Source organism: Sus scrofa, chromosome 1 (genome assembly GCF_054392235.1).
Source record: "Sus scrofa isolate SSC_HxYL_T2T_F1_AM1 chromosome 1, Sscrofa_HxYL_maternal_Yorkshire_Landrace_v2.0, whole genome shotgun sequence".
In the NCBI taxonomy this organism is placed as follows: Eukaryota; Metazoa; Chordata; class Mammalia; order Artiodactyla; family Suidae; genus Sus; species Sus scrofa.
In genome coordinates, this window is record NC_139383.1 from 227,876,966 (window position 1) to 227,900,248 (window position 23,283).

Consider the following 23,283-nt stretch of genomic DNA (forward strand, 5'->3'; position numbering starts at 1 on the left):
GGCACAGTAGGTTAAAAGATTCAATCCCTGGGCTGGGAACTTCCATATGTCACAGGTACAGAAAGAAAGGAAGTAAGGGGTGGGGAGGGAAAGAGAGAGGAGGGGAGGGAAAGAGAGAGGAAGGAAGGGAAAGAAACAGTAAAGGGACTTCTCCAAGCTGTAATGAAAGGACACTAGACAGCATACAAAGAAATAAAGAACAACGGTAAAGGTAACTACATACATAAATGTAAAGGGCAGTAGTATTGCATATTTCATTTCTACTTCCTATTTTTTCTATATGACAATGCAAAGGCAATAATTACAATGCTATGTCAATGGGCACTCAATATATAAAGATGTAACAATAACAACATAAAGAGGAAAGTGCTGGAGCAGTAAGGAGCACAGTTTGTATATATTATTGAAGTCAAGTTGGTATTAATTCAAACATCATTGTTATAAAATTTAGATGTTAATTGTAATCCTCAGGTTAACCACTTAGGAAAAAATTATACAGAAAAAGAAATTAGAGGGAAATCAGATAATAAAATAGAACAAATTCAATAAATCACAGAAATGACAGTAATGAAATAATTCAGAAATAAAAAATTATAAGACATTGAGAAAATAAATAGCAAAATGGAAGAGGTAAGTTTGAGTACTTCCTTATTAGTAGTTACTTTAAATGTAATATCTCCACTTAAAAAGCAGAGATTGGCAAAATGGATTTAAAAAAATATTATTCAACTATGTGCTCTCTAGAAGAGACTAACTTTTAATCCAATGACACAAATAGGTAAAGTAAAAGGATGGGAAAATATAATTCTATGCAATTAGTAACCAAAAGAGAACTGAAATGGCAATATTTATATGAGGCAAAATTAACTTTCAGTAAAAAATTGTTACAAGAGACTATGAAGCACATTATGTATCAATAAAAGAGTCAATCCATCAAGAAATTATAAAAATGATTAACATACATGCACCTAACAACAGAGCCAAAATTGAAAGGAGAAATACACAGCTTGACAATAATAGCTGGAGACTTAGTAAGTACCTCATGCTCAATAATATGTAGAACAAATAGACAGAAACTCAATAAGGAAACAGAAGACTTGAAAAACACTACACACTAACTAGACCTGAGAGACATAGGTAGAACATTCCACTCAACAACAGCAAAATACGCATTCTTCTTAAGTATATGGAATTTTCTCCAGGTAAGTTAGGACATAAAACAATTCTCAATAAATACGTAAAATTGAAATCATCCAAAGTATCTTCTCTGATCACAATGGAATGAAAATAGAAATAAATAACAGAAGGAACAGGTGAAAATTCACAAATATGTATAAATTAAACAACACACTCTTTAATGAGTCAAAGAAGAAATCACAACTGAAATTAGAAAATACTTTGAGATGAATGAAAATGAAGACACAAAATAACCAAACCTACAGGATACAGCAAAAGCAGTGCTCATGGGGGAATTTATAGCTATAAGTGCTTACATTAAAAAAGAAATGAAGGAAGTTCCTGTTTGGCACAGTGGGTTAAGGATCTGGTGTTGCAGCTGTGGTGCAGGTTGAAACTGTAGTGTGGGTTCACTCCCTAGCCCAGGAACTTCGACATGCCATAGCTATAGCAAAGAAATATATATATTTTTTTAAAAAATCATTCAAGTTATTGAGAGCCCAATAAAATTGAAGGGCTGCATATGCTTCATCCATGCCATTCTACTCCAGGTTTATGCCCTAGAGAAATGGTGAATATTTTCTCTTAGAGGCATGTACAAGAATGCTCAAAGAAACAGTATTTGAAATCATAAGAATTTAGAAATAATTGTCCATTGGCAGGAGAATAGATGATACATTTTAGCATATCCCAGCACTAGGGAATTCTCCAATTCTGAAAATGAATCATACAGTGCTGAATTAATTGGCACAATGATGCAATTTAAATATTAAAACAGAAAATAATAGTACAGGAGTTCCCATCGTGGTGCAGTGGTTAACGAATCCGACTAGGAACCATGAGGTTGTGGGTTCGGTCCCTGCCCTTGCTCAGTGGGTTAAGGATCCAGCGTTGCCACGAGCTGTAGTGTAAGTTGCAGATGTGGCCCTGATCCTGTGTTGCTGTGGCTCTGGCGTAGGCCGGCGGCTACAGCTCTGATTCGACCTCTAGCCTGGGAACCTCCATATGCTGCAGGAGCGGCCCAAGAAATAGCGAAAAGACAAAAAAAAAAAGAAAAGAAAAGAAAATAATAGTACAGATGGCTTAATTTACTTTGCATACATATATAATAAAGCATAAAATGACAAATAAAATTTGTAAACATTATTTCAAATTTGAAATGATTAAGTCTGTGTAGGAGTTTGAAAAAATGTGATCTATGAGGATATGGGAATGTTTCTCTGATTGAAATATCTGATATTTTAAGTTGGATTGGGAGTATACTGTAGATACTGCCATTCGGTATATAATTTTCTCTGGAAAATTGCCATTTTCTCTGGATATTGCCATTCAGAATATAATTTTCTCTATGCCTGTCTGTCTCTCTTCCTTTTCTAGCAATGATAATATTTTGTTTTTTAACTTAAAAATTTTTTAAATTTATTTTTATTTTTTAATTTTTAAAAATGTTGAAGTATATAGCTGATTTACAATGTGTTAATTTCCACTGTACAGCAATGTGATTCAGTTACACATATACACATATCTTATCAGTTCCCATATAGGTTATCACAGATTACTGAGTAGAGTTCCCTGTGCAGGTCCCCATTGACCATCCATTTCATATGTCACAGTGTGCATATGCCATCCCAAGTTCCCAGTCCTTCCCTCCGCCCACCCTTCCCCTTTGGTAACCATAAGTTTGCTTCCAAAGTCTGTGAGACTGTTTCTCATTTGTAAATAAGTTCATTTGGGAGTTCCCATCATGGCGCAGTGGAAACAAATCCAACTACGAACCATGAAGTTGCAGGTTCAATCCCTGGCTTTGCTCAGTGGTTTAAGGATCCAGCCTTGCCATGAGGTGGCAGATGTGGCTCAGATCTGGCTTTGCTGTGGCTCTAGGCCAGCAGCTACAGTTCCAATTGGACCCCTAGCCTGGGGGTTCCATATGTCGTGGGTGCGGCCCTAAAAAGACAAAAAAAAAAAAAGTTCTTTTGTATCCTTCTTTAGATTCCACATATAAGTGATATCATATGACATTTGTCTTAGTATGATAATCTCTAGGTCTATCTATATTGCTGCAAATGGCATTATTTCATTCTTTTTTATAACCTAAATTTTTACCTTAAAATACAGAAAAAGAATTGGGGAGAAAGTTAACCTCAAAGCTTGCAGAAGGATGGAAATAATAAAGATTAGAACTGGCATAACTTAAATAGAAGAATAGAAAAACAATAGAAAGAATTAATGAAAACAAAAGCCACTTCTTTGAAAACACAGACAAAACTGACAAACATTCAGCAAGGCTGGCTGACCAAGAAAATAACTACCTGAAAAAACTAGAGGGTACGCAAAGCCAGGTGGAAGGCAAATTTCCAGGTGGAAATAGGCAACATCACTGGGAGAGTTTCCTAGTTTTACAGCTCCTTGCCTAAGGGCAAGTCTCAGTCAGTTCCAAATTAAGCAACCAACACTCCAGTACAAAACCTGCAGTCTTACTGATTTAAAGAATTAGGTGACTTAGTTTAGGGAAAATGGCAACAGGAAAGAGAGAGGATATATCCCAGTAAAGACCATATAAACTTTGCCCAAATCTTTGCCTGACCTCAGAATTACACCTGCACAGCACACTCTAAGCAGCTCAATTAAGCTAAGCTAAAATATTCAGACTCAAGCTGTTGCCCACTACAGGAAAGACAAAGTCTGAAGTTTGAGCTCACCCAAGGTAACACCCCAGAAAAAATGAAAAAGTAAAAGATGGACTCTTCAAAGGAACCTACAGAATTTAAGTCTTATCAATGTATTTATAATGTCCAGGGTAAATTTCAAATTACTAGCCGTACAAAAAAAATAGGAATATGCGACGCACCCACAAGAAAAAAAGGTAATCAGTGGAGACCAACTCCAGGCTGACTTACCTATAGTAATAAACAAAGAAGGATTTAAAGCAACAAGCATGATAATGCTTAAGGATGTGAAGGAAAATATTCTCATACAGTGGAAAGGATATCTCAGTAAAGAAATAAAAATGACCAAAAAGCAACTAAATTTTCTATTCTAGAAGTAAAATATTCTTTACTAGAATACTATTTCCTGTTGAGAAGTAAAAATAAAATATCTGAAAAAATAAAAATTTCTCAGAATGGGCTTCAAAGTATATTAAAGATGACAGATGAAAGAGTCTTTGAACTTGAAGACAGATAAGTAAAAATGATCTAAGCTGAAGAAGAAAAAAGTAAGAATGGAAGGAGTTCTCTTGTGGCATAGTGGGTTAAGGAGCCAGCACTGTCACTGTAGTGGCTCAGGTCACTGCTGTGGTGCAGCTTCCATCCCTGGCCTGGGAACTTCCACTTGCTGAGAGCCAGCGGAAAACAACAACAACAACAACAACAAAAAGATTAGGAAAAAAAAATAAAGCAGAGCTTCAGGAAAATGTCAAATATTTAACATTTATCTAAATAAATCCTACAAGAATAAAAAAAAAGTAGAGTATCAAAAAATGCATTTGATAAAATAATGGCTGAAATTTCCCCATATTTAGTGAAAACAAACTTGTAGATTCAAGAATACCAACAAATTCCAAACAGAATAAATGTTGGGCTATGATGTTCCTGGGAAGAAAATGACACCCAGGAACATCATAGCCCAACAGACCTCTAGGGATCCCTGAAATCCTTTTGCGGAGTCTTGCAAGGTGAAAACTATTTTCAAAATAAGAAAATAATATTCATCATTTTCACTGGTTGACATTTACACTAAAGAGGCAAAAGCAATAGTATGTTAAACTGCTGGCACGTTACCACAGTCAAGGCAGTGGCAACAAACTATAGCTGTAGGCATTGTCTTTTACACTACCAGAAATTCAGGGGTTTTTTGTTTGTTTGTTTGTTTTTAAGCAGCCAGCTTTATTTAAGAATGTCATTTTTTTTTTTTTTTTTTGGCTTTTTAGGGCCGCACTCACAACATATGGAAGTTCCCAGGATAGGGTTTGAATCAGAGTTACAGCTGCCAGCCTATGCCACAGACACAGCAGGATCCAAGCTGCATCTGCAACCTATATCACAGCTCACGGCAATGCCAAATCCTTAACCCATTGAGCAAGGCCAGGGATGGAACACACAACCTCATGGTTACTAGTCAGATTCATGTTTGCTGCGCCACAACGGGAACTCCAAGAATGTCTTGATGAATCATAAAAATTATTCATTTTACTAAATCTTGACTCGAGTATATATCTTTTTTTAAATTAAATACTTTATTTCTTAGAGCAGTTTTAAGTTTACAGAAAACTTGAGAAGATAGTACAGAGAGTTCCCACATACTCTCTCATTTCCCTACTCACAGTTTTCCCCCTTATTAGGACTTTCATTCCTGTGGGACACTTACTACAATTGATGAGCCAATATCAATACATTAGTATTAACTTAAGTCCATAGTTTACATTAGGGTTCATTGTGTTGTAAAGTTCTTTGGGTTTTGCATAATGTCACATATCCATCATTACAGTACCTCATAAAATAGATCCACTATCTAAAAATCCCCTGCACTTTACCTATTCATCCTTCTCCCCTTCTTCTTCAGCCCCTATAAATCACTGATCTTTTTTTACCATCTCCAAAGTTTTGCGTTTTCCGGAATGTCATATAGTTGGAATTATCCAATATGTAGGCTTTTCACATAGGTTTCTTTCACTTATCAATATGCATTTAATGTTTTCCAGGTCTTTTTATGGCTTAAATGCTTCTTTTCATTGCTGAATAATATCCCATTGTATGGATATAACACAATTGGTTTATCCATTCACTTAAGAAGGACATCTTGGTTGCATCCAAGTTTTGGCAGTTATGCTGGAAGTGCTATAAATATTCATATGCAGGTTTTCATATGGATATAAGTTTTCAATGTATTTGTGTAAATATCAAGGAGTGTGGTTGCAAGATTTATTTATTTATTTATTTTTGTCTTTTTGCCTTTGCTAGGGCCACTCCCGCAGCATATGGAAGTTACCAGGCCAGGGGTCAAATCAGAGCTGCAGATATGGTCTACACCACAGCCACAGCAATGCTAGATCCAAGCCACATCTGCAACCTACAACACAGCTCATGGCAATGACAGATCCTTAACATACTGAGTGGGGCCAAGGATCGAACCTGCATCCTCATAGATACTAGTTGGGTTTGCTTCTGTTGTGCTACAATGGTAACTCCCCTACTCACTTTTTAACTGAGATGTTTACTACACATCTTTTTAAATATTCTGTATGATGAAATCAAAAGTATACATAAAGCACTTCTGCTGCATATTGAAGTAGGATAGCTTTCTTGAGAAAAAACAATTGATCGTTTGAGTTGTGAGCTGAAATAGCTTTTTTTTTCTACAGAGCACCGTTTTTACTTGAAAGAATGACTGATAAACAAATTATGGTTATTCAGAATTGAGTAATGGCAAACATTTTCTTGAAAAGCAAGTAAATGAGTCTGTCATTTCAAGAGAAAAAATTAATAGTATAAAGTTCAAATTTCAAGCAGAAATTAGAATTTCAGAATCCTTATATCTGGTAAGCATTATTAGCTTCATATTATTAGCTTTTCAATATTTAAAAAACTTTTCTGCTAACACTGGTAGTGCTCCCAATGTTCACTGTAACACTATTTACAATAGGCAAGACATGAAAGCAACCTAAATGTCCATCAACAGAGGAATAGATAAAGAAGATGTGGTATGTATATACAATGGAATAGTACTCAGCCATAAAAAAGAATGAAATAGGAGTTCCCTGGTGGCTCAGCAAAGATCTGGGCATTGTCACTGCTCTGACTCTGATTGTTGCTGACGCATGGGTTTGAAGCCTGGTCCAGGAACCTCTGCATGCTGCAAGTGCAGCCAAAAAAAAAAAAAGCCATTTGAAACAATATGGACAAACCTAGAGGTTATCATACTAAATGAAGTAAATCAGATAGTGAAAGACAAATATTGTATGATATCACTTATATGTGATATCTAATAAAAAATGATATAATAGGAAACAGAAACAAACTCACAGATTTCAAAATCAAACTTATGGTTACCAAAGAGGAAACTCTGAGGGGAAGGGCTAAAGCAGGGGGGCAGGACTGGCATATACAAACTACTACGTATAAAATAGATAACTAACAAGGACCTGCTGTATAGCATGGGGAAATCTATTCAATATTCTGTAATAACCTATTTGGAAAAAAAAGAATGGATATATGTATATATGAATCACTTTTCTGTACGCTTGAAACTAATACAACATTGTAAGTCAAATATACTTCAATAAATTTTTTAAAAGATTAGTAGTGCTATTAACATCTCAGAAATTATGTATAATAAAATGTTCAACTTTTGAAAGATTTACATAACTCAGTAAGCCAACATTGTCCAACAAAAGCCACTGTTAAGAAAATGAATAGGCAAGATACAGACTAGGAGAAAAGATCTATAAATCATATATCTGACAAAAGACTGATCTCCAAAATATTTAAAGACCTATAACTCCAAAATATTTAAAGACCTATAACTCACTATTAAAAGGCAAAAAACACAATTAAAAATGAGCAAAACATTTTAACTGAGATTGCACAGAGGAAGATATAGGAATGCCACAGACACATGAATACAGGCTCAAAATCATCAATGTGATGTAAATGTATCAGAGTGGTTAAAATAAGAAGACTGACAATACCAAATATCAGTGAAGATATGTAAAAATTGAAATGCTTGTATCCTGCTACTAAACTAAACTGTGCTGAAAAACATTATAGTAGTCATTGCCTTTTGAGGGATGGACATTTGGGGATTGTCTGGGAAGAAGTATGAATTAACTGGGAAGATTGGGAATATTTTATATTTTGATAGGGGTTTAGGTTACCCAAGCATACACATTTGCCAAAATTCATTGAATGATACCCTTAAGACTGTGCATTTCCTACATGTAAATCTTACCTCAAAAAAACCCATAAATAAAGATTGAACTCTAATTAATGATATGCATGAAGAGTACTGATTCTACAACTCACTTTGAAATGCATCAAAAAATAAGATGGATTGGTGGATCAATAAATAGAGGGTTGGATAAATATGTGACAGAGTAAATCAACTGCTAGTTGTAGAATCTAGATGATGAATATATATAATTTGTTGTACAGACATTTCACGTACATTTTTTAAAAAATATTATTTTCCATCATAGTCTCTTCTAGGAGATTGGATATAGTTTCCTATTCTATACAGTAGGATCTTACATGTATCTATTCTAAATATAATAGTTTGCATCCATTAACCCCAAACTCCCAGTCCATCCCATTTTCTTGCCCTTCAAGTATGTTCTCCATGAGTCTGTTCTGTATATAGGATCATCTGTGCCATATTTTAGATTCCACATGTAAGTGATATCATTTGGTATTTTTCCTCCTCTTTCTGACTTCACTTAGTATGAGAATCTCTAATTGCAACCATGTTGCCATGAATGGCATTCTTTTGTTCCTTTTACTGCTGAGTAGTATTCCATTGTGCTTATGTACCACATCTTTTTAATGTATTCATCTGTCAGTGGACATTGAGGTTGTTTCTATGTCTTGGTTATTGTGAATAGTGCTGCTATGAAAATAATGGGTGCATGTATCTTTTTGAATTTCAGTTTTGTCCAGATATATGCCCAGGAGTGGGATTACTGGATCACATGGTAGTTCTATATTTAGTTTTCTAAGGAACCTCCATACTGTTTTCCACAGTGGTTGTACCAATTTACCTCCCCCCAACCGGGGTATAGAAGGGTTCTTCTTTTTCCCCACCCTCTCAGCATTTGTTATTTGTAGACTTATTAATGATAGCCATTCTAACTAATGGCAGGTGGCATCTTATTGTAGTTTTGATTTTCATTTCACTAATAATTAGTGATGTTGAGCATCTTTTCATATGCCTACAGGCTATCCATGTCTTCTTTGGAGAAATGTCTATTTAGGGCTTCCGCCATTTTTTGATTTTTTTTTTTTTTTTTTTTGTGGTGGTGAGTTGTAGAAGTGGTTCGTATGTTTTGGAGATAAAGCTATTTTTGGTAGCATAGTTTCCAACTATTTTCCCGCATTCCATAGGCTGTCTTTTTTTTTTTATGGTTTACTTTGTTTGTACAAATCTTTCAGATCTGACAATTTTTCTAATAAAATGTTGGAAGGAAAACTATACATAAACAAGCCTAATAGGAAAAACACAATTGACTTCAGATATTGAAACTCTGAAAGCCCTTTCAGGTTATTTATAATGTTCCATATCATAACAAAAAACGTATTTTATATTTTTTAAACTTCCTACATTTCCAGGTGTTTTTTTCTTCTTATACTGATCAGTGGAACGTAGCTTTCTAGCTAAAACAATTAATCCATTTTAAATGTTAAAAACATGAGAAAGACATGACAAAATGAACTTTACTGCCCCATAGTTAAAGCATTTTAATAAGTTACTTGAAGCACACTTTCTTTGAGCAGTCATAGGGCATTATATGAATCTAGGGATCAGATTTTAGATGTTCTCAAGAATTTTACATTCTAATTAAAGCATAGGTATTAAGCAGTTGTCACCTCATTTAGAAAATGTAACCTATTAGACATATCTTTAAAATGGCTATAAAAATGCCTGGATAACTTTACAAGCTACTGTGAAATAAAATAAAATAATGGCTATTAAGGTACTCTGAAAAATTAAAGTTATGATACAAACTCTGCTGAGATGTCATTAAGACAATTTCTTCTCTTAGTTTGTGTTGACTACTGGCCTTTAGAAAAGCATAAATATTACTCTTATGCATTAGTCAATGAATTAAATCCTTCAGTCCTTTTGACTGTAAAAATAATTGCTATTACTCATTTAATTAGCCTAGTTTTATCTTTTCAAGAGAAAAAAGCCCTTAAGGCTATATGGATCCTGCCTTATTTGATTGCTTCCAGAGTGCCAACTCTCACTAGAGTGTTGAAAATTGTGCTATCTTCATTAATTATGAATAATTGCTAGTCATTCAGAATCTGCAATTTCTTTTTTCTATGTAAAAAGGCAACTAGATGTTGTGCTTTAAAGTGACAGCTGCATTTCAGGAGGAAGTCCTCTAATCTGGGACAAGAGATGTCAGACTCGTGTATTAGTGTCCCCTTTACCCATCTAGGCAATACTAGATGAATTTTCTGAAACAGAAATTGCCCCATCTTTCTGTTATTGACTATTTCCCTAATTTCTCATATCTCTACAGTTTTTAACCTTAATTAGAGAAAAACAGGAAAAAAATGGATAAAGGCCTTTATTAACTTAAAAATCAAACAAAAGTGTCCTAACCAGTTTGCCTTGAGTCCATTACTTGCTTTTTTTTTTTTTCCTGAGCTATCAGCTCCTTTCCTAGAGTTTAAAGTTGTTGCAAATAAACAAACCTATCCAGCTTCAACTCAGATTTCATTTATCCTTTGACTTTGCTTTTCATATAAAGAAAATACAGAATTTTCCTGGGAAGTGTTCTCATTTCGAAAAATTAAAAGAGAAACTTCTAGTTAAAAATGTTTACCTTAAATCAGCTTCTTTTTCAAAAGCAGGCTTATTTTTACAGAGACGCAGAATATTGTAAATTTTAAAACCACAAGGAACTTCTTTTCTTGAGTCATCTTTTCTTACCAAATAGCAGTTCTTACCAAGTGATTTCCTTTCAGGGCACATTTTACTCACTGATTACAAGCTCCTAAAAACAAGTGTTTTGTGTGTGTCTCTATAAAATCCAAAATCAGAAACATATCTTCAGTTGAACCAATTCCTACTTCACCAGACACCCAACGTAGTCATAAGCAGGAACTGTCATTAAAATATAGAAATATTGTATATTCTTTAAAATAAGTATAGGTAACACTTTATTATTTTCATCAATCTAATTAGAAAAATGGATTATTTTTCACAGATGGAAATAATGCTATTTATTCTGTAAGTCAATAGGTTTTCCTTTTGAAGTATTTGAATTAATCTGTTTCACTGCTCCTCATGGTAAATAGATAATTGTTCTTAATTCCTCACCACTTCCCTCTGCCACGTGAACTTGTAATAAGAGTTAATTCCCCATACCATTAACATTGGGTATAGTCATATATGTGAATCGCTTTGGCCAAGTGAATAACAGCAAATGTGAGTACAGGCCTTAAATGAGTGGTTTGACTTAGCCTCTTGTGCTTGGTGATCCATTAGGAAATGAAATGTACCTCAGGTAGCTAATGGGGTTGTGAGGGCACACAGAGTACAGCTGATCCCACCCTGAAGCTTTGATACAAGACTAGCCGACCTGCAGAAACAGCAATACTAGCTCATCTGGGAACCACGGACAAGGAAAATAAATTATTGTTTTTGAATGAGCCACTGAGTTTTGAGGCAGTTATTTAGGTTTAGTGTAACAATAGCTGACTAATATATCCCATATTTTTGTGTGTTCAGTGCCATACACATATTTGAAAACTGAGTCATATCCTTATATTAACTCTTGGTCCCACAATCTGCAGTGACCAGAAGCTTTGGAGACTCAAATAATCAAGCACAGGTCAATAAACAGTGTTTCTTGCTAGTAGCAATGGGGATCTACAGACAACTAGAAAACACTAGGTAATCTTCCATAATAAAGTTGGAGAAGGAAAACGTAGTGAAGAAGTCAAAAAATGTGTGAAAATCCTAGATTCTGTAAGAGTCCAACAGAAACAGCAAGAGCAGGGAAGAAGGTTTGTATTTAACCAAGCTGCTAGCCTTCCACTCCAATGGCCAAAAGATGAATCCAGCTCTCAATTTCCTCTGGGGGTCAGAGAACCTGGAGTGTTTTACTCTGCTAGCATCTGCTCCTTTTTCCTCTCTTTCATTTGTAACAAGCCACATTAGTGTTTTTACCTCCCAGAGTCCAGTGCAGTGCAATGTGTATAAATATTATATGTATATATCCCTGAGATGCTTATTTTCAGAGAGAGACTTTCACATTTACATTCTTATCCAAAAAGTTTATAATAATAGTTCTCTATTTCTTCTGGTTAAGGTTAGTAATGCAGTTCTTAGCAATAATCCAGAAGAAAATTAATTTATATAGTACTTTTTGGTTGAAAATTAGGCACTGGATTATCTTGATTAATTAGAAAACTTTTCTATCTTAAGAGTAATTTCAGTGTTTTTCTTTGTGTACATGATTTTTTGTATACCGTAAGAATTTTTTATGTGGCTATAAACTAGTGAGTCTCAACATTTTTCTGCCGCCACACCAATGATTTACCTAATATTTTTCCTCTAGGACCATCTAAATTATATAAAGTGTTGCTTTTATGATCATTATTCTAGTGGCTGTCTAACCTCCCAGTAAGTAGATGTGCCATAATCTAATCAAACATTTCCTATTGTTGGATTTTTAGGCTCTAACCAACTTTGCACTATTACAAATAATTTTCCTGTAAAAGATTGCAATTTTTCATCACATATTTTTTAAGTCTTTCGATTATTCTTTGGAACAATTTCCCAGGAGATCTTACTAGGCCAAAGAATGCGATGTTTTAAGTCTTGATAGATATTACTAAATTGATTTCTAGAAGATTTTTGCAACGCCAAAGGTAATTAATGAGTGTACTAGTTTCATCCCTTCCTAACAAATAGTAAATACTATTATGGGTGTTGCTTTGTTTTGTAGCTAAAAGTGTGGAAGAAAAAAAGAACTTTGTTATCATTTTAATTGTTACTTTTTAAAATTTAAAGTGTCATGGGACATTGGTTAACTAGATGATCTTTTCTTCTCAATATCTACTTACTTTACTATGCCATAAAAGAGAGGTCGCTTTCAAGCAGTACCGAACAATAGGAAAACATACACTGATGGCTTCTTTTTTTATGTGGATGCTTTATGTGGGTTATTCTGTGGATGTTTATATAAGCCTGTTCTCACAAAGCGAATCTGTAAATTGGAAGCATTCTTCTTTTTTTTTTTTTAAGGAATAGTAGCAAAATCTTTCTGAAAAAATAACTGCTAGAACATTTTACCAGATTTGCTTTGATCCAAAAGCAGTGAGTTTATAGAGGAATCTAATCAACTTAGCGAATCAGCCAAAAATAACTGTGCATGACAGATCAAACTCCATTTGAGCAAATACCACAAAGACTGGGCAATTCAAGAGGGCAGAAGTAGAACCAATGAGGGGAAGTTGAAGGGAGACAGATTTTTGCTAATGATAGAAAGGATTTCTAACAATTAGTTCAGGCCTAAAATGCACATGGGCTGTCCCATGAGGAAGTAAGTCTCTCAACACTCTGCTCTAGCAAGGATGTCAGGATAGTTTAGGGACCATATGGGTGTCAGGGAGGCCTGATGGTGAGTAGCATGGATAGCCTCTAAAGTGCCTTCCAATTCTATTTTCCCCAGAGCAGCTCTTGGACCTGGACCTCTTGGTCTCAGAAATAGGGGCTGATTTGTATAGGAGAGAGAAAAGAGGAAGAACCTGTCTTGCTCTTCTTGAGGGTGGGGCTGACCCTAGACAGAATTTTGAAATAGTCCGACTTTATCTTTACCATCTTCCCACTTCCCTCTCTGCACTTTTGCTTAGCACCTCATCCGGATCTCAGCTACCCCATATTCAGATGGGGGCCTTTGCCTCCAAAGCAGGACCACTCCCATTGCATTATTCCTCTCTCTTCAAACATTTCAAATATCCCTTTCTCTTAACACAGCTAACCTCAGCTAGGTGTTGAGAGGAAAGCAATCTGTTTAAACCATTTCACTCTAAAATGTGAATGACTGCCCATCCCATGACCTTCCCAGATAGACAGGCGTTTTCAAAACAAGATATTCCTAACACCAATGGCATCTTTAACTGAGAGCATGTGGTGAATTAAACTCCATTAGTAACTCTTTTAGAATTCAAGTCCAAGCTCCATTGTTTACTATCTCGATCAAGTGGAAGAAATTACTAAGCCATTCTGTGTTTCAATGTTTCATCTGCAAATGAAAGAGGTATATTACTAAACCAGAAAACAGATATAACCTGCCTACCATAATATCTGACATATATCTTAGTAAATGTGTTATTATACTCCCCTCCACAGTCTCCCACAGTTAATCATAGATTTCCTGCTTGCCTCCTTCTGTCTCTACTTACTGAAGTACCCATTGGGCTGGAGGTGAGTATCCAAATCTGAGAAGAGGGAGCTGAGATCGTTATGTAAAAGGAGAACTTTCTCAAGTTCAGCTGCCTCTACTATCACTTTCTATTGCATTATATTGTTATTACGTTTTTTACATTTTTCCATTCTCTTTTGTGTTGATATTGTTATTTTTGTTTGACTGCTAGATTGGGAGATTAAGTTTTGATTTGAAAGCCTGCTTACTTTATTTACAATATTCCTTATTTTCTAATACAGAAGGCTATAGGTTTCCTTTTGAGTAGCATGTTGACTATATACCACAGATTTTGTAAAGTAATACTTCTGTATCCATTCATCTCTACATGTTTTGTAGTCTCCATTTGATTTTCTCCTTAACCCCAGAGCTATTTAGTAATGTGTTTTAATTTTTTTTTAATGTATGGCTTAGGTGGATATTATTATTGATTTGTGATCCGTGAATAGGCTTACGGTCTCTACATTCTTGTAATAAATAAATGTAGCACTTTAGGTGTCACAAGGCCAGCAGCCATCTGGTGGTTCTCTCTCTTCTCTCTCTTCTCTATATTTAGAGTTCTATAAATGATGCTGACTCTTGAAAGTTTATATTAAGTAAAGGTAAGCTATAAATGAAAGGAGGCCTCAAATGCATTTTTAAAAGAAATAACACAGTGTAGATCATTCAGTAAACAATAGCAGTAGAAGTCCATTTAAATGATATTCTGTAACAAAAAGTCAACTGTATTCTGTTAATATGGTGAAAAATGATAGAACTTGTAATTAACATAAAAGTATGCTAAGTCAGAAAAATAAAAATCTTTTTTTTTGATGCATGTAATGCAACATATTTTCAGATGGAAAGCATTTATCTTCACACACTAGGCTAAAATGTGGCAATGTCTTACTAGTGGTTTAGGCCAGGGAAGTTTAATTATGTAACTGTTGTTATTTTTATAGACACATTTGAGAGTTCTCTGCTGATTAGAAGATCGCCTTATCGAAATGAGACAGCAAAGCTGACATCCTCCCAAACCGGGCTAGTTGTTTACTTATTTTAAAATGTATTTTTTCCCTTCAGGTACTGAAAACCAAGTTAGCAGGAATACTAATGCTAAAATTAAGATACCATAATCTACTTTCACATTTAGGTGCTTTAGGGTAACCAAATACTGTGGATTTCCCAGGACTGGGGGTTTCCCAAGATAAGAAACTTTCAGTGATAAAATGGGGACAGTCCCAGACAAACCAAGACAGTTCTACTTATTTCTACCAATAAGTCACAGCATTACCCATGGCTAGTCTTACAAGTAGGCAGATCAAGCTAACTGCCATGCACTTTGTAGGATTTGAGGGCTAGCAGAAAGGCCTGTCTCCCAAACTAATTACCAATTCTACCAGCACTACCCTCTTTACTAACCTGCAATTTTCACCCTTAGAGTCATTTCTTACATTATTTTTCTTTTCAACTAGAATTAGACATCAAAGGCCCAGGCATCATTTTTAGAAGGCCTTACAAAGGCCAAATCTGGAAAGGAAGATGCTTTTAGGACTTTCCTGAAAGACATTAATAACCAGTCTGGTGAGGGTGACACAAAATTAATTAGAAGTTTCCCTCTGTGTCTCCAGCTGCCCCTTCTCTGCACACTCCTTTAGGCTATATTTTCACTCTATCTCTACTTTCTCCTGTGACAACACCTCTCCCAGAACTGGAGGTCACAAAGGGACTTATACCAAATTGAAAGGTTTGGAATAAGACTGACACCTTCATACAGTTTAAAGAGTTACCTCTTCAAAGTACATATGCATTTTAAGTGGGAGTAAAGCTTCTCTATGTCTTAAACTAAAGAAAATAGAGACAAAGGGAGAAATTTCAGGCAAGGTTATAGGAAGCAGGAAATTTTCAGTAGGCCAAATTCATTTAGGCAACTACCTCCTCCACCTGCAGTCTTGAAGAGGGTCCTATGGAGCTTCTGGGAGTAGCTAGGCTTCATTAGGCAGGTGAGAGGATCTATTTATTTTTTTCAACAATCATTTATTGAGTATTTACTATATCTGGGCATATTTGGCTAGTGAGATCAATGAGACATCCTATCTACCCATAGGACCCTCTACATGTACTGTACAAGCACAAGAAGCCACAGAAGAATGGTACAGATGCACACCTAAGGTGTCATGAGAGCAGAAAGGGGGAATCCTAGGCGAAAGTAGCCGAGGGGAAGTCAGGGGCGGCAGGACAGGTGCAGTGAACAGAGAATTTAGACCCACAACACCTGTGCTTCTATAATAGGCTGAGAGAGAAAGCCACATCCAGAGCAAGCTCCCTCTGAAACTGAGTTTTATACTCCAACTATCTTCTTTGACTATTAAAAAATCCTAAACATAAAAGCTGGAAGAAAAACTATATATAAATTATCTAAAATATATAAAATTAAAGTAAATCTAATACTGTACATAACTTGGGCAATTCTATGGAACTACAAACTCAATTAAAAACTTCTGGAGGGAGTAATGATTCAAAGGCTTAAATAAAAGGGACAACTTCAGCTTTTGTGAGTAATGGGATTAACTTTAAAAAAAAAAAGGCATTTGGGTTTCATCTCTTTCTGTTTCATTTTCCAGAATAAGTATAGCCTTTAGTCCATTATTTCCACTTTCCAAATTACATTATTCCCTAACTGAATCATCGTTCATGTTTTGTCTTCTGATTAAAGATTCCAACACACATTTCCTTCTCCTGACTTTTACATATTGGAAATTCAACTAAGTTAACTTAGGAAGTCTAAGTTTGCTCCTATTTCTTTCAACAGCAATGCTTGGCACCTTCTTCAGGAAGCACTACGAATTTTCAAGGAGACTATGGAGATTATTATATTTTGCATTACCCACTTTCATGTTATCAGTGGGCAAACCAAGGCTTGTCAAAGTTCAGCCATGAAATGAAACTCTTAGGTAGTAAAAAGAATCACTCAAGGCAGTTGTGGACCCTTCCCTAAGTCTCTTGGTCTGACACTCTCTTGATGTGTTTACTCAGAGGTCAAGGAGATGGACTGAATATCCAAGAGGAGGCAGGCATTAGTTAGAAATCTAAGATTCTATAAAATTACTCTCTGGGATGTCTGAGAGTCTTGACTTCATGAGCCTTCCCTTCTGCCAGGTGAACCATGGACTCTGAGTCAGGTGCCTTGTTTTATCAGCTTTCCTGCAAGTAAACAACTGACTGACCCAACTCTTAAACCTGGACTCCCTGCTTCTGCTGCCGCCCCCAAAGCAGAAGTCAAATAGAAAATGAACACATTGAGTGAGCACATTTTATATACGAGCTGCTAGAGTAGAACTGGGGGGATTTTTCAGTAGTTGGCAACATGACACATGAACAATGAAAATTGTTAAAATACGAATAACAAGGAAAAGATGTCACCAGGAAGTCTTGTGCAGTGATATGGAGGTGAATAGATAGCTTTGGATTTTTGCACTATTTACTAGCTGTGTGACCCAAAGGAAGTTATTCAATATCACTAATCCTTTAACCACATTAATAAAAGGGGGCATTAATAGCACTTTGGTTATACAACTGCTGTGAGATCAAGTGAGGTGACTATATAAAATGATTAACAGAGCCTGTGCAGGTGAAGGACTTGAGCTCGAGTCTTCCATTTGCCCTTCTGTACACTCTCTGCTCCTCTCCACTCTCCCCGTGCACTGGGAGGTTGGCCTGTGTGCCTTCTGCCTGGAACTGGTCACCAGGGAGCCCTGGCAGGAGAATGCAGGGCGGGAGGAAAGAAGGAAAGAGCGTGAAGGTGAGGGTCCCTACCTGGAGGGTCACCATGGGGCTGTTGAGGTCCCTTGACAGGTGGTCACAAAACCTATGAAGTGGTCGTGTCCACACAGCCATCAGCTCTAGATGAGGTTACATTGCCTGCTAGTGGGTTACTGCACTCTCCCTCATGGTTTCCTACACACTTCCCACAGCATTCTAAACTTTGTTAAACTCTCATTGGATTACTCAGTTGGCATGCACCATGTGACAAAGTAGCCAGTAAAGCACAGTAGCAATCCCAGCAGCAACAGAAATAGTTGTAATTATTTGGAGTATAAAGTTAAGCACTAGGAGTTCCCTGGTGGCCTAGTAGTTAAGGATCCAGCCATTGTCACTGCTATGGCTTGGATCACTGTTGTGGCACAGGTTTGATCCCTGGCTCAGGAACTTACACATGCCATGGGCATTCCCCTCTATCCACCAATAAAAAGGCAAGCACGAAATGAATTATACAGACACTACAAAATAAAGATAGTAATGCAGAGCCCCTGTTGTGGTTCAGCAGAAACAAATCTAACATACATGAGGACGCAGGTTCGATTTCTGGCCTCACCCAGTGGTTAAAGATCCAGCATTGCCATGAGCTGTGGTGTAGGTCACAGATGTGGCTCGGATCTTGTGTTGCTGTGGCTGTAGTGTAGGCCAGCAGCTATAGCTCCAATTTGACCGCTAGCCTGGGAACCTCCATATGCCGTGGGTGTGGCCCTAAAAAAAAAGGTGAAAAAATAAAAATAAAAAATATAGATAGTAATGCAAATAGATTCGTCCACCTGCAGAAGATAACTGGAATATCTCAGACAGACCATTCCCTACTTCTCAGAGTTTTTTATAACATACCTGAAGAATAGCTTTCCCTTTGAAAAATCTCTTGTTGTTACAGATACCCTATTTATAAAACAACAAAAACAATAAATAATTTTTTAGTGTGAATATGTCACAAACATTGATATTGCTTGTCTGAAATTTATTTACCTGAACTTCAAATTTAACTAAACATCTTGAGCTTTATTTTCCTTGTTTCTTAGTTATGTATTTAGAACACACTTGCCTTTACAACTGGTTAAGAAAGTTAGGCTTCATGATTCACCAGTACTTTCCCATGTAAAAACATGTTTACTATCAACCTGAGTTCACAAGTGATAAGTACCAAAAGGCCAATTATGGGTCATGTGCTATTGCAGACACACTAATTGTGTCTGCCCTTCCCTCTACTCCTTCCAAGTACAACCCCTGCCCTATAAGCTGCCCCTGCCCAAGGAGACTATGTAGACCATAGCTGATTGGACCAGGAGAAAGACTACTTCCTGAAAGTGATGGATATTATCTGGTATAGAAAGTTGAGCTGACCCAATCAAATTTCTGGTATCTCTGAGCAATGGCAGCTAAAAAAAAAAAAAAAAAAAAAAAGTCTTAATGAGATTTATGCAAAATGAACTAATGAGAAGCAGAAGTTAAAGCAGAGGAAATAGAGTCCTCAAAAAGTGAAAGAATACAAGGGCACGACAGAAAGAAGCAGACATGCAAAGAGCAGCTAGGATCCAGTGATGATGGATCATCAGAGGAAAGCTCCATTCACTGAACACAGAGGGCTCCAGGGCATCTCAAGATGCAGAACCAACCTAAGGCTCCTGTTCCCCAAAGCTCAGGTGTCTTGTTTTCTCTTTAATGGTAAGTAAAGTATGCAACCTCTCTTATGTCCTTAAACTGTCCTCCTTTACTTGAGATAATTCAAGTGTGTCTCCTTGTGAACAAAATATTTAACTGCTACAGTCTGCAACCTTGAAGAAACTCACATGTATGTCACTCATGTAAGTATTTTGTTCATGTGGTAACTATTCCCATGTAATGAAAATTAACTGTAAAAATAATCAGGGTAGTTATTATAAAATGAACAAAGGAGTTCCCATTGTAGCTCAGGGGAAATGAAGCTGACTAGTAACCATGAGGATGCAGGTTCGATCCCTGGCCTTGCTCAGTGGGTTAAGGATCCGGCATTGCAGTGAACTGTGGTGTAGGCTGCAGATGTGGCTCGGATCTGGTGTTGCCATGGCTGTGGTGTAGGCCAGTGGCTGTACCTCAAATTCAACCCCTAGCCTGGGAACCTCCATATGCCTCAGGTGCAGCCCAAAAAAGACAAAACAAAAAAACAAAAACAAAAACAAAAAACAAAGAAAATAATAAATGTTAGAAAGTAGAGAAACTGGAACCCTCGTGCATTGCTGGTGGGAATATAAAATGGTGGAGCCACTGTGGAAAACTGTATAGTGGTTCCTCAAAAAGTTAAATATAGAATTACCATATGATTCAGCAATTCCACTCCTCTATGTACACCTAAAAGAACAAAAAACAGGTAGTCAAACAAATACTTGTACATCAACATTCATAGCAGCATTGTTTACCACAGCAAAAAGGTGGGAAAAATCCAAACGTCCATCAACAGAAAATGGATAAACAAAGTATACTTTATCTACACAATGCAATTCATTCCTTAAAAAGGAGTAAAAGTCTGACATATGTTACAACATGGATTAATCATGAAAACATTATGCTAAGTGAAATAAGCAAAACACAAAAGGCCACAAATTATGTGATTCCATTTATATGAAACAATCCAGAGTAGGTAAATAGAGAAAGAACAGTCTAATAGTGATTGGGGGAAATGAGGAATAATTGCTTAGCGGGTACACAGTTTCTGTTTGAGATGATTAAAAAGTTGGTAATGGACAGTGATAATAGTTGCACAAAATTGTAGAAGTACGTATTACTACAGAATTATACACCTAAAATAGTTGGTTATGTATTTTTTTAAACAGGGTTAAAAAAACAACTAGGGAGTTCCCGTCATGGAGCCATGGAGTGGTTAACAAACCCGACTAGTAACCATGAATTTGCAGGTTTGATCCCTGGCCTCGCTCAGTGGGTTAAGGATCCGGTGTTGCCATGAGCTGTAGTGTAGGTCGAAGACATGGCTTGAATCCCATGTTGCTGTGGCTGTGGTGTAGGCAGGCAGCTGTAGCTCCGCCTAGACCCCTAGCCTGGGAACCTCCATATGCTTCGGGTGTGGCCCCAAAAAGACAAAAAAAAAAAAAACAAAAAAAGGATGCCTGAGTTCAGGGCTTCAATGGACTTCCATATGCCACTAAGCCAGTCTAAAAGCAGTGGAAACTGCTGCACATTAGAATTATCTGGGACACTTTCAAAATTCCCACTATCAGGACCACATTTCAGACCTACTTAATCACAATTCCTGGAAGTGGGCATCAGTATTTTTTAAAGCTCCTTAGTTCATTCTTATATGCAGCCACATTTGAGAACAGTGCTCCAACATAATTTGCTTCTTAATCATTAATGTGCATATAAATAACCCATACAAATAACCTGGACATCTTTGTAAAATGCAGACTCTAATTGGTAGATCTGTGGTAGAGTCCAACAATTCTTTTTTATTTATTTATTTATTTATTTTTTACTTTTTAGGGCCAAACCTGTGGCATGTGGAAGTTCCTGGGCTAGGCGTCAAAAATATAGCTGCAGGCCTACACCACAGCCACAGTAACGTGGGTTCCAAGATTTGTTTGCAACCTACATTACAGCTCACGGATCCTTAACCCAGTGAGCGAGGCCAGGGATTGAACCTACATTCTCATGGATACTATTCGGGTTTGTAACCTGCTGAGCCACAAAAGGAACTCTGAGTCCAACAGTTCTCACAAGTTCCTAGATGAACGCTAACGTTACTGGTCTGTTGACAACACTTGAGTAGCAAAGCCCTAAGTTTCATCTTGGCCAGTTATGTATCTATCCTCTTAACAAAGAAAATTCTATCAGCACTTAAAAAGTGATTCCAAAAAAAAAAAAATGATTCTAAGACTAAACCTTCATTATTATCTTTATACAATTACATTTTCATTGTCCATGTGCCTTCAGCCTAATAAAACATTACTCCATGGCCTTCCTCCAAAGACCCAGATGTTATTATCAGCTACTTTGAATTATTGAATATTTCTTATCATCACTTCCATTTTTCTCTGATTTCTCATATTCCTGTAGATCTAAGTATAGATACAGAAATGTCCATTTTATGAGTTAATTCCACATCTTGGTTGCAGCATATAAAATATAACTATTTCAGTGAGACTTGTGCCTGATAATTCAAGAACAAATCATACAAAATCTTGACAGCTTTTCCACTCATGTCAAAACCATTCCTTTTCCCAATATCAAGCAGAAATACAGTTGAAAAAGTACATTTAGGACTCATAAGGAAATGAATTTTAAAATGATGCCAATTTATATATAAATAAAATGATTTCATCACAAAATTGTGTTGACAGAGAAAATACAGAGATCTCAAGTTCCAAAGGATCTTAAACAAAATGCATGAAGTCTCCAGTAATGATTATGATTAGGAATTTAAATATTAGCAACTGAGGTTTGAAAAACTCATTGGTGAGGCATTTATAAAAAAGGTGGTATATGGGTATTATTGAAAAAAAAGTTTACTTTATCATTAGCTTGTCATTATATATAAGCAAAGGAGAGCAGAAGAGGAATTTCTAACTTTTGCCTGAAGCTTGTACATACAATCCCAGTTTAACTGGCACAGCCTATCTAGAAAATATATAGTTCAAGAGCCATGAAAAGTTCATAAACCTACAATGCGCAACTGTAATGAATGATAGCAACGTACGTGTAAAAATGGTATAAAATCTAAAAACATTCATGGGAGAAACAGAAGAAAATCAAACCAAATGAGCAAAGATTTGTGATAATAATTGAAAAATGGCTAACTTAAGCAAACTCATGATGACAGTTCAAGAGTTTAATTATCATGTGTGATAGTGTCAATTTTACAGCAAAAAGCATTGAGAGACAAGTATCTAGAGCAAAAAATAGGGACATAATATTAGTAGAAGCCATAATAGATAATGTAAAAAAATCATGAATGTATGTTCCAAATATAGAAATAAATACCTAAAATAAAAACATAAGAAATAAAGTAAAAATGGAACGATCATAAGAGATTTTCAGCATCTGCTTTCAGAACACTATCAAAAAGATAGAGCACCAATAAGGATGTTACAGATCTGAATAATTTATTATATTGCTCAGTGCCTCTTGGATAAAGCTCTACTTACACCGCAAATTCCTCT

At 36.1% G+C, this 23,283-nt stretch overlaps 1 long non-coding RNA gene across 2 annotated transcripts in view; it reads right to left on the bottom strand.

Moving 5' to 3' along the window:
- Positions 1-23,283, bottom strand: part of LOC146407037 (uncharacterized) — a 107,299-nt gene that overhangs the window by 30,624 nt on the left and 53,392 nt on the right. Inside the window, exons 2-4 of one of the 2 annotated variants that reach the window (XR_014822314.1) lie at positions 20,427-20,461; positions 18,968-19,015; positions 15,161-18,063 (exon numbers count right to left, since the gene is read on the bottom strand). The exons of the other annotated variant lie outside the window; for it this stretch is intronic. This is a non-coding gene — a long non-coding RNA (uncharacterized LOC146407037). Of the gene's footprint in view, positions 1-15,160; positions 18,064-18,967; positions 19,016-20,426; positions 20,462-23,283 lie in introns of those variants that run through there. 2 annotated transcript variants of the gene reach the window in all.